The sequence below is a fragment of the Symphalangus syndactylus genome, chromosome 6, assembly GCF_028878055.3.
Source record: "Symphalangus syndactylus isolate Jambi chromosome 6, NHGRI_mSymSyn1-v2.1_pri, whole genome shotgun sequence".
Lineage (NCBI taxonomy): Eukaryota > Metazoa > Chordata > Mammalia > Primates > Hylobatidae > Symphalangus > Symphalangus syndactylus.
Window position 1 is genome coordinate 28,581,810 of NC_072428.2, and position 12,299 is coordinate 28,594,108.

Consider the following 12,299-nt stretch of genomic DNA (forward strand, 5'->3'; position numbering starts at 1 on the left):
CATAAGTATTTGTGTATTTATCTGTCCCTCTCCTAGAGTCAGGATACAAATGGATTTTATTGCTTGTTCCTGTTCAGATTGATTGGAAACTGCTGCTCAGAGCATTGAGTTTAAAAAGATTTTGAGACTGAATCTAGGTTCAGACAAAAAGATCACCAGGATCGACTGGAAATGTCTGATGTGGGAACAAGAAGGGAGCATGCCTGCATGTGTGCTTTCCAACTGTACTAGCAGTAAATATCTTCAGGGAATGATATCTTTGAGTCACTCAGCGCATAGGACAATGTATGGCATGTGTGGATACAGTGTATATTCATTGAGTTCAATTAAATAAAAGGATAATGACTTTCAAGACTATATTCAATAAAGCAAATGGCTTCCTTATACATATCTGGTACTTTTGTCACCCAATCAACACACGTATTTAGCATCTACCAGTCAGAAGAAGTCCTTCCATAAATGCATTGTCAAATTCCCTCCCTCTCTCCTTAAAGGGATCAAAGTGTACACACACACACACACGCCTCATTCATAAACCCATGTTAACAGAGATTTCAGTTTTGCCTTGGTTTACCTGTAAGACCTAGGTGCCTCCAGGATTCTGCCTACAGTTCTCTACCGTAAGTTCATGATCATCCATGAGTATTTCTGCTTGTCCCTCTTTGTTAGAGTCATAACAGTAGGCAAATAAAAGATCAGTGAACAGATCTGGCCTAGAAGTTATATAAATACCATGTGATAGCTCTGCCTTAAGTCTCCTAAGTTAAGGGATAAGTATTCACAGTTCTTTAACTAAACTACATCATAATCACTGGAGGAGTGTATAATCCAAAGGCTCCCTAACTATAAATAAAATGGTCACAAGATTAGGAGAATTTTCACTAACTATAATAATAATAATAGTGTACTTAAGGTCGTAACAGGAAGCTCCCTGTCTTGAGTGACATCGCTGAGCAATGCATAAAACTCTGGCACAAGGTCAGTAACTACATGGGAAATCTTTCAAGGGGCACATTGCATGCTTTGTGTGGCCACTTGAATGCTTCCTCAACTTCATCCAAATATACTGTTGTGGAGCTGGGTTGCTAGGAGGGGCTTCTGTGAGTCTGTAAATATGCCAAAATTCTAAGCAAAATTTGGAAAATGCATGTGTTTTTTAGAAAAGCGATTCCAGAAGTCCAAAAATAGTTAAGAAGACCTCCTACAGGAACTTTACTTTCTAATTCATGACCATACCTTTCTTCCTTTCCTTTCCTTTCCTTTCCTCCACGTCCCATTTTTATTTATTTTAACTCCAGATATAATTTATGAAATTGTTAGTTTTCTCCAAGATATACACTATCCATGTCAAGAAGGAGCGAAGTAAGAGGGTTATATTGGCATAGCAAGTTTTTTAACACCTGTACTTGGCCAAAGGAAGTACTCAGTAAACATTTGGTGATGGAAGGAATGAACCGTCTATTTAAAACAGCAGGGTCATTCAGCTGTTAAGCAAACCCCAGGTTTGGGTTTGATTTGCTGTCATTGTATTCACAACCTGGCTTTTTAAAGAGCTACAGATGAAGGAAGGAACTCATTTTAATTTTGAATTTAAATATTACAATAGATAGCAATTAGCACAGACATCAAAGGAGTGGAAAAAATTTCATCATTATAAGGAAAAGGATGTTATTATTATAACCAAAGTAAAATTATTAGATGCAAACCTATTATAGCAGCTTCTAATTTAACTCAGTAAAATGGGTTAAATTACCTCCCTAATATTAAACAAATGATTTTACAGAGCTTTCTTGCTGTAAATGGGTATGAGGGCAAGTCATGGCACATTAGTGCTTCTGTTACTGCATTCCATGACAAAGACAGAAAATAAACAAATAAATGTCATTGTGATCCCACGAGTATTTATGGAGCTGCCTCACTTTCTAATACCTTTCACACATGTTCTCATTTCTTTATTAGACTGAAAGTTATATCAAGTCAGGTGGGGGAGGTTTGAGTTTCCAGTGTACAACCCACTGTAATCTGTATTTATTCTACTGACTAGATAACACTTGTGGCCCTTGAAAACTTTTAGAGCCAAGATGGTGTACCTATGAGAAAGAGTATTTGAATTTTTATCTCATTTCATTCTCCTCCTATAAACACTGAGATCACTCACTATGAAGGAGTTTTCATATCATTCAAAGTAACTGTCTTCAGCACTGGAGAACAAATTATAAGGCCCTAAAATAGTTTGGAGATAGTATGCAGGAACAGCCTTTCATCCAAAGGAATTACGTGAAATTATACAATGCCTTAAGTGTTAAAATGTATTGAACCTCAGAAAAAGTACATAACCCTTTAGAAGAAAGAATAAAACAGCTTACAAATGAGGTGACATCTCTGTTTAAAGGCCAAGGACAGCAGTGCAAAATAATTTGGGATGGGAAGCGAAGCTTACCTTATTCATTTGAAGAGTTCAGGGGAACTCAAAGTTGTCAGAATGCAATTATCCCTGCTGAAATTTGGTCAGGCCAACATCTGACACTTCCAAGGAATGCCGAAGGCTTTTTTAATGAACACGAGGCTTCCAGGTTGGATTTCACCTCAATTCAAGGCATAAAACCTGCACTCTGAGAATATAGAGTTCAGAGATGTTAATTAGTTCACTACTGTCAGGTTCACAATTGCCCTCCTAGAGATCAATAGATCTAATGCCTTCATTTCACAGAAGGAAACTGAGATCTGGAAAACATCATGCAATAAAGAAATAAGTTAATAACTTTGCTTTTGTGCACCCTTTTATGTTCCTCAATCCACGGGTTCCTCAATTCAATTCAATTCAACAACTACTTATTGGTTCCTGGTTTGCAACAGGCCCCTTGCTGGAGTCTTGGTACAGAGATGAAGGATGCCTGGTTTCTGCTTTCTGACAATTGCTACTCTGGGTGGAGGGATTGATATGGACATGAGTAATTTTTCAGAAGGCAGAATGTATAATGAGCTAAAGAACACTTACAGGGCGATGGGAATATGCCAGAGGGAAAGAGTCCGTCTCTGGAGGAATCTGGGAGAGATCCCTGGGGGAGGTCTGTCTTTATGTGTTTCCAGAACTCCACCATAGCTTCCTTCTGGGTTTGTCCTCTTGCTCAGGGTCTCTGCTCTGCCATTTCTGAGACCTAAATCTCAGTCAAAATTTAAGAGAAGTCTCAAATTCAGTCTTTCAAAATTTGCTGAATTTTGGCTTGGCAGTAGGGGTGGATCCAGGTTTTGTGAGAGCTGAAGTATATACAATTTGGGGTGAGCCTCTTTAAGAAAAGAATACACTGTTACAGATACAACTGTAGGTCAAAACAGAAATCTTGCAAATATGTATTTAGAATAAGAGGCCAAATGTGGTGGCTCACACCTGTAATCCCAACAATTTTTGAGGCCTAGGCGGGAGGATCACTTGAGCCTAGGAGCTCAAGATTAGCCTGGGCAACATGGTGAGACCCCCATCTCTACAAAAAAAAAAAATTAGCCAGGTGTTGTGTGTTCCAATAGACCCAGATACTTGGGAGGCTGAGGTGGGAGGATCACTTGAGCTTTGGGAGGTTGAAGCTGCAGTGAGCCATGATCTTGCCACTGCACTCCAACCTGGGTGACAGAGCTAGACCTAGTCTCAAAAAGAAAAAAAAAAAAAGACAAGAAAAGAAATCACAAAAAATTGTTGTAGACTTAGAGGTTACGTCTCTTTCTTCTTGAGTCTCTTTGTCAATCTGCAAGAAAGGCTTACATAGAAATACTTCCTGATTGCTCCCTGGCTTCCAACCCTCCACCCCACCCTCAATACTCTGCAGCTCCTGGAAACTCCTATCTCTTCAGGAGTCTGTGCAAGTGAGATGTTTCATTAGCTTCACGGTAAAGCTGCCTTTGCTTGGGCAGATGACTGGCTCAATGTCACATAGTCAGTAAAGTCGTCAAGCTAGGACTGAAACTAAGGTCATTTTAGGGAAATGAGTATGCACTTTGGATCACATAGACCTGGGTTGAATCCTAGCCCAGGCACTAACTACCTGTGTGACTTTATGAAAATCATTTCTCAGTTTCACTTTCTTTCTCTCTTATATAGGGATGATAATAATAAGCTCATAGGCCAGGTGCGGTGGCTCACGCCTGTAATCCCAACATTTCGGGAGGCCAAGGCAGGTGGATCACCTGAGGTTAGGAGTTTGAGACCAGCCTGGCCAATATGGCAAAACCCCATGTCTACTAAAAATACAAAAATTAGTCGGGCGTGGTGATTGGTGCCTGTAATCCCAGCTACTCAGGAGGCTGAGGGAGGAGAATCACTTGAACCCCGGAGGCGATGGCGGCAGTGAGCCGAGATCGTGCCTTTGCACTCCAGCCTGTGCAACAAGAGTGAAACTCCATCTAAAAATAATAAAAAATAAAAAGGCTCACAGGGCTGCAAAGTACCTGAATTGCCTACCACCACTCCTGACTTGAAATAGTGCTCAAGAAATTGTTAACTGTCACAAAGATTACTTCTTTTCCCCAGTAAGCATTTCTTCTTCCTTGATAATAGAATTAATGTACTAGGCACATGCATGTCAAGTTCACATTTCCCACCCTGTGTAGGAGCTAGATTTGGCCTTATGACTAAGTTTTGGGCAACAATGTATAAGCAAGAGCAATTTGTCCAACTTCTAAGAAGTTTCCTTAAAGTAATAGGGTGCATCCTTCCCAACCAGTCTTCTTTCCTGATAGTGAAGAAGCAGCAGCCATGTTATACCATGAGACGACATGCAGAATAAAACTACATACAGCAGAAGATAGACAGAAGACAGATAGAGCTTGGGTCCCTGACACTATAGAACATCATATGGCTCCAGATCTACTTGTAATTTACATGGAAGTCAAATTTCTAACACATTTAATCCACTGTTAGTTTAGATCTGGAAGGACTTGTAGCCAAAACTAGTTCTAAAATTTTTTAAATCATCTGCTTTTTTTCACTTTGCTATTCTGTTTCCAGTTTGTAATGTTTTTGCCTGTGTTAACCTTGCCAGGTGTAACTGGAAATTTAAAGGATATTGAGTCCTTAAACTGAAATGCCATAACTTGAAAAAGCCAATGGTGAGATTTTAGCCCTCTGGCAGACCAAGGAGAGCTGCTTGTTTGGAAGGGGCATTTCATCCAACTCCACTGGCAGTCATAGGCAAGATGACCTGGTTTCATCATGATTATCAGCAGCAGCAGTAGCATCACTATTGCATTGAGTGGTTACCCTTTATAGGATGCTCTCTGCCTAGCAATAAAATATCTAATTAACACATTAAGTCCTACCAAAACTCCACACAGCAGATGTGATTATCCCTATTTTACAGATAAGGAAAGTGAGACTCAGAGATGTCAAATTACTTGTCTGAAGAAAACAAGTGACTTGTTAATGGCAGAGCTTACCTGAATCCAAATCTCAGTCCAAACCCCAATCCCTTCATAATGGCACCTTACTTTCTCCGTGGGCACAAAATAGACCTGGTAAGAATGAGCCTGTATAGAATTAATATGCTCATAAATGTCTAGTAAATCAGTTCAGAAACTTATTACATCATTGTAACACGTTAACAAGCACTGTAACAAAACTTAGTGGCTTACTCAACAACCATATTGTGTCTGATGAATAAGAATTCTGGCAGGTCTTGGCTAGGCAATTCTTTCATTTCACATGGCACTGACTGGAGTCACTTAGTGACCTCCAGCTAGTGGCTGGTCTGGTCTGGAGTGTCCAAGTGAGTTGTACTCACATGCCCAGCATCTCAGCAAGGCAAACTGGAAGACTGGGCTCAGTTGGGCCTTTCACTCTCTCCATGTAATCTCATGACTACTTCACATGGCATCTCCAGCAGGGTAGTTGGACTTTTTACGTGGTGGTCCAGGGCTCCAAGAGCAGGCGTTCCATGACACAGGAAGAGTAAGTGAAGAGTCTCCTAAGGCTTGGAACCAGGAAACTAGAAGTGTAACTTTTGCCTTGTTCTATTGGTCAAAGCAGTCACTGAGCCCACCCGAAAGCAGGGGAGGAGCACATACAACCCGTTTCTTGATGAAAGAACTATCAAAGAATTTGCAGTCAACTTCAATCCATCCCAATACTAAGCCTGTTGAAGGAAGTTTCACAGAAATAGGAAGGCAGATAATTGGGCCATTTGCAATCTGTATTTGTTTGCTGTAGCTGCCAAAACAAAAAGGCACACACTGGATGTCAATAACAGAAACTCATTTTCTCACAGTTCTGGAGACTGGAAGTCCAAGAGCAAGGTGCCAACCAGGTTGATTTTTTCTGAGGCCTCTCTTCTTGGCTTGAAGATGGATGTCCTCTTGCTGTGTCCTCACATGGTCTTTCCTCTGTGCATGTGCATCCCTGGTGTCTCTCTCTTCTTCTACTTTTTTTTTTTTTTGAGACAGAGTTTCACTCTTGTCGCCCAGGCTGAGTACAATGGCACAATCTTGGCTCACCACAACCTCAACCTCCTGGGTTCAAGCAATTCTCCTGCCTCAGCCTCCCAAGTAGCTGGGATTACAGGCATGCGCCATCACGCCCAGCTAATTTTGTATTTTTAGTAGAGATGGGGTTTCTCCATGTTGGTCAGGCTGGTCTCGAACTCCCGACCTCAGGTGATCTGCCCACCTCGGCATCCCAAAGTGCTGAGATTACAGGCGTGAGTCACTGTGTCCAGCCAGTTTCTCTCTTCTTATAAAAAAAATTAGGCATATTGGATTGGAGCCCCACCCTAATGCCTCATTTTAAGTGAATCATCTCTTTAAAGACCCAGCTCCAAATACGGTTACTTTCTGAGGTACTGGAGGTTGAGACTTCAATATATTAATTCAGAGAGGACACAATTCAACTTGCAACAAATGTCAAGTCTAAGGCCATTATATAGGTGGAAAAACTGAGGCCCAGAGAAAGAAAACGGTTTGCCGAGGTCAGACGATCCAACTTGTAACAGAGTCAGCATGAATGCTCTTTCCCTCCCAGCCCCCTTCCAACACATCAGATGATTCCAAGAGATGTCCTGTCTTACAGGAGGTAGGAAACAAAGTACTGAGACAGGGAACACCAAGAAAGGCCCAGCATTAGGGCCAGAGATTCCTCTTTTTCTCTTGAAATTTCAGGCTTCTCCCCATTGTCTTTATTCCAAATCACTGGGTTCATAGGCTTCTCAACAGGCCCAGATCTCCGGCCTGCCCATTCCTTTTCCCATTTCTTGGCTGACATTTCTGGCATTCAGGTCACTATTTAGATTCTGAATCACAGTAATATTGGAGAATATGATGTCCTTGTTTCTGCCTTAACATAGATCTGTCAAGACTTTGGGAACATCTCCACAGAGATTTGCATATTCAGACCCATTCTGGGACTCTGAGTCATCGCATTAGTGCCCCCTAATTTGCAGTGTATACCCCATCTTCAATTTGCAGCTCGTAGATTTCAAGAATAACCTGCATCTTAGAAGCGAATTGGCCTATGTTCTGTCGAGGCCTCTTCAAGGATGCATCTGCTACCTTCTAGGATGGAGGTGGGGGAAAAGGAGGCTCCAGAAGTGGTTTAAGCCTCCCCAGAACATAGGGCAATTGGTGATCACCATTGTTCTTCAGTCTCTCCTTGTATTGCAATCTATGCTGCTATGCTGGATAAAGTTAGAAAACAAGTCTTCCCAGAGATAAACAAAAGCAGTTTGATTCTAACTCATATAGGAAAATTATATTAAGTTTCTATTATATAGTAGTCAAGGTATTGGGAGAGGGGGAAGCAGTATAGTTAAGTGAGACTGGCTTGTCCCAAAGATGTAACACAAACAAACTGCAACAAAAGCAAAAGTGTACGTATTCAGAAAGGAAGAAGGCAAGAGGGGTAAATATGGTCCGGTGCTTAAAACCATAAACTTTAGGTCTGAAAATCCTGAATTTTAATTCCTCCTCTACTACTTACAAGCCGTGTGACTATGGAAAAGTTGCTTAACCCACCTAAAGTTAGTTAACCAACTTTCCTACATTTTGGGGAAGTTTGGGTCAACTACCTAAAGCAGTGAACCTAGAGCAACTCCCCTCAAAGGTTGTCCAAGTAAAAAGACACAGAGCTGAAAATCAATTTTGACAGAGGACCAGAGTACTGAGCTAACTCATGGAATAATTGACATTTTCCAGATAGCTCACTGGGGAATTTTCAGTTTCCAGAAAGCATATATGCTCTAGTACCATACACATAAAATCTGTATGATTATCAACTCTATGAGCTTTATATTCCCCTGCTGTAAAATTATGGGGTAGTCCAGGATGGTCTGCAAGTCCTTTTGTCTCTGAGATTCAGGGATCAAACTAAGATGTTGAGGTCTCATATAAGAAGTCATGGACAGTGCTTTTCTACCAACTGAAAAGAGAATCAGCCCCGGCACAGTGGCTCATGCCTGTAATCCCAGCAGTTTGAGAGGCTGAGGCAGGCAGATCATTTGAGTCCCAGAGTTCAAGACCAGCCTGGGCAACATGGCAAAACCCTGTATCTATAAAAAATATAAAAATGATCCAGGTGTAGTGGCATGCACCTGTGTTCCCAGCTGCTCGGGAGGCTGAGGTGGGAGAATTGTTGGAGCTCAGGAGGCAGAGGTTGCAGTGAGCCAAGATCGAGCCACTGAACTTTAGCCTGGGTGATACAGCAAGACCCTGTCTCTAAAAATACATAAATAAAATAAAAAGAGAATGTTTTCCAGGATTGATGAAGAGGAAAAAGTAATTTAGAGGGAAAATCCTGCATATTATAACTATTTACATTTCTTTGCTGAATTGATGGACAAAATGCCATCTTGGGATGAAGAGGAAGCAGAGATGTGATGTGTTACAGAAGCAGAACCCTTGAGCTTGGGGAATGTTGGTAAAGTTCACCACATGCCTTGAGTGCAGGGCTTCTATAGGATTAATAAATGCCTGTTTGAAAATGTTCTCAATGAACAAAGACATAAGATCCCCTCTGCCTCCTCATTTTCTGTCTCTCAGTTATTTCCTGATCCCAATCTAGTGTTTACCCCTCCTTTTGCGAGTAGTGGAGTTCTGCCAATAGGAACACTGCTAACTGAGGGCCTTTAGAAAAGCTAGAGCCATTCTTCTGGCCTTCATTCCTTGCCAGAATCCTTCTACTCTTGTTTCCATAAGGCACTCTTGTCTCATCCTATTACTTCCACTACTTTTGGAATGATATCACCTCAGTGAGGTACCATCTTTTCTCTCCTTACAAAAGAAAACAGACCTAGTTTCCTTAACCTTTCAGCAGAAGCAAATTCCCCAAATCCCTCTGTCATTCTGGTTGCCTTCTGCTATGCTTTCTCTAGTTCCAAAATATCCTATTTATAGAAAGAGACCCAGAATGAGCTCAGGACTCAGAATATGACCTAACCAATCCTCTTTACATGACTAGAATAATGTTCCCTGACTTTTCCATTTTGCACTGTGCCCAATATATTCCAAATGGATTCTCTTTTCTTTTACTCCAATAGGTACAAAATGATAAATGTTCAAACTATAGCCAATGTTACTGATAATAAGAAGTTGATGTCCACTGTGCTTAAGAACTTTCTAGAATTAATGGGTTCAGGAGCAAATTAGAGTCTGTGGTTTGTGTAACATTAGAGTTAAAGGAACAGGTCTTTTCCTCGAATTATTTTTTGTTATATAGCATTCACTTCAGTTACTAATGAAGTGCATTAACGAAGCCATAATGCAAATGAAACCATAGGCTGGGGCAGCAAGCTTTAGTATTTTGCTGTGCAAAATGTGGCACAACCTCATATCACCTGGGAATCTGTTGAAAATGCCAAATGTAGATGCTGACCCCAGACTTAGAATCTGCTTTCTAAAGAGTCGCCCAGGAGATTCATGTGCACATTAAATTATAAGAAGCACAGTTTAGCATCTGTAAAAGTTTCCTTCCAGATGTTCTAGGCAGATTAGATGTCAAGCATACCTTGGTAGGCCCTATCATGATTCAAACTTGGCTCCTTTTACTAGTTTTCACTTGCCTCCTTTTACTAGTTTTCACTTGCCTTTCCATGATCCTAAGTTTTGTGACTCCTTGGAGTTTTTATTTCTCATTTTATCCAATTCTGAATATGAACTCACATTTAGTTAAGTACATCTTGCAAGTCCTGACCTGACGTGATCCTGACCCATCTTAATCTCCTGTCAACTTTTCATATTAACAATGTCACTTCTCTCTTACTTGCTACCCATACTTCCTCTTATTCATCTCTTTTTCGTAAGATGGTTTAGAAAGAGTCATTCAGTTCTTCTTCAGTATTCCATGTGGTCTTGCTTCAGCCTCATTATAGGGTTGTCTGGTTTTCTGAAATTGAGTTAAGTCATGTCCAGATCTTCTGTCTCATGCTTGCTTGTCAGGCTCAGAAATGCACAGAGGTTATTGCAAACTAAATCATGACTTTCCCAAGGCTTTCTCTTGCTTACTTCTTTTTGAAGTTTTGATTGTTTCCTTTATAACTAAACTAGGTTTGGTAGATTGAGGATTCTTTGAGTTCTTTTTAAATATGAGCTCAATACCAGTTTCTTGGCAATCATTGCCCATTCTTGCTTTCAGAAGGCTTTCCAAATTGTGTGTCGTGATTCTTTGCCTCTCCTTCTATTACCTGTGGAGAACCATTAGAGATCAGGAAGTGACTAAGAGAGCCAATCTTTCTTCCTACCTGGTCAGAAGCTCTTCTTATATCATAAACAGAAGGATTTTGCTACCTGTTTTTTGTTTTTTAGGCTCCAAGATAGCAATTATATCACCATCAGGAGCTTCTCTGTGACTACTCTTCTGCATTGATTGTAACAAGTGATCCTGAGGTAATGAAGGGGAAGGCACTGTTGACCTCTCAGCTATTATCAACCAAGCACTCTTTAACTTCTGAGATACTTTAGGTAGAGAATTAACATGTGGATCACCAGTCCCATCAGAGTCCCTGGCACAGAATAAGTACTGAAAAGGAAGGAGAAGTAAGAGTAGGAAGGAAGGACAACACCAGGTGAGATGGAGAGCCTGGAAATTAACTACAACCAAATAGATTTGGAAAGACTAGTTGGGAGAAAAGAATGGAAGTACTATCTCATCTTTGTCTTCCTTGATATGTAGTAAGGAATACACAAACCATCCTATTAAAAGTGACTTACTGAATTTCCTTTTAGAAATAAAGACAGTGAACTTTGTCTTAAGAGGTACTCCAATTATTTCTTAGTTTTCTAAGAAAAAGGAGTTCTCTTTCATTTCTGACATTGTAGACTCCTGCTTTGTTACCCATCTCCCACCAATTCCAAGACTTTACACATCTACTTAGTGAAGTTTTTGTGCCTCCTAATATTGATGGGTCTCATTAATTTTTGAACCTATCTTCATAAAGATGTGGGCAAAGAGCAAGCTTTATAACTGTGGCATAGGTAGAAAACTGTGAATATTGAACAGCTCATCTATAAGGAGTGCAATACCCATATTTTGAAAGCAAAAATCCTTCCTTCTAGGTTGTATTAACACATTTTGCTTTAAGTTTGGTTATGTTGTTACGTAGTGATCCTTAAGGAACAATATTTTTTCACTATTCAGTTTGAAATGTTCTTACCATTACTAAATATAAATGGGGTCAAATGAGCCTAGAGAAGTGGGATATTCATATCACAGCTGATTGGGCTTGTATGAAAAAATAAGATAACCTCAGGAATAAGTACAACTGAGATTAAAATTGTGGCAGATACAGTGCTTGGCATTTATCTTAACAAATGAAATTATTGCAACCTTTACTTACATTAGACACTGGATTTCTGCAGATGGAAAAAAATTATGTAAGTGAGTGGATGGAGATAAAAGGTTGGAGAGTTGGTAGTGCACCAAGAGAAGAGAATTGTCTATCAGATCACTGAGAAATCCAGAGTGGGAATAGGTATATAGAGATATATGGCAAACACCATATCTTCACCACTCTCCCTAGCTCCCTATATCAACCCTTATTATTTAGCAACTCTTGTCCATCATTTTGGTCCCTGAGTTGGAGGTTTTAGTAATGGTTCCAAGAAATAAGAGCACTGGTTAAATATATTTCTTAGGAAATATCTTCAGTACAATCATGTGTCTAAATGATTTCAAACTAATCAGTCATTCATGTTCTGAAACCTCAGGCACCTACACCAACAATTCAGGGTATCCCACTATAAGATATAATTTTCAGAATGAAGATCCATCAGAGGAGTAGCTGATAGTTTCTATACAGACCACAAACTGTTGACAAAAAAGTCAGAAA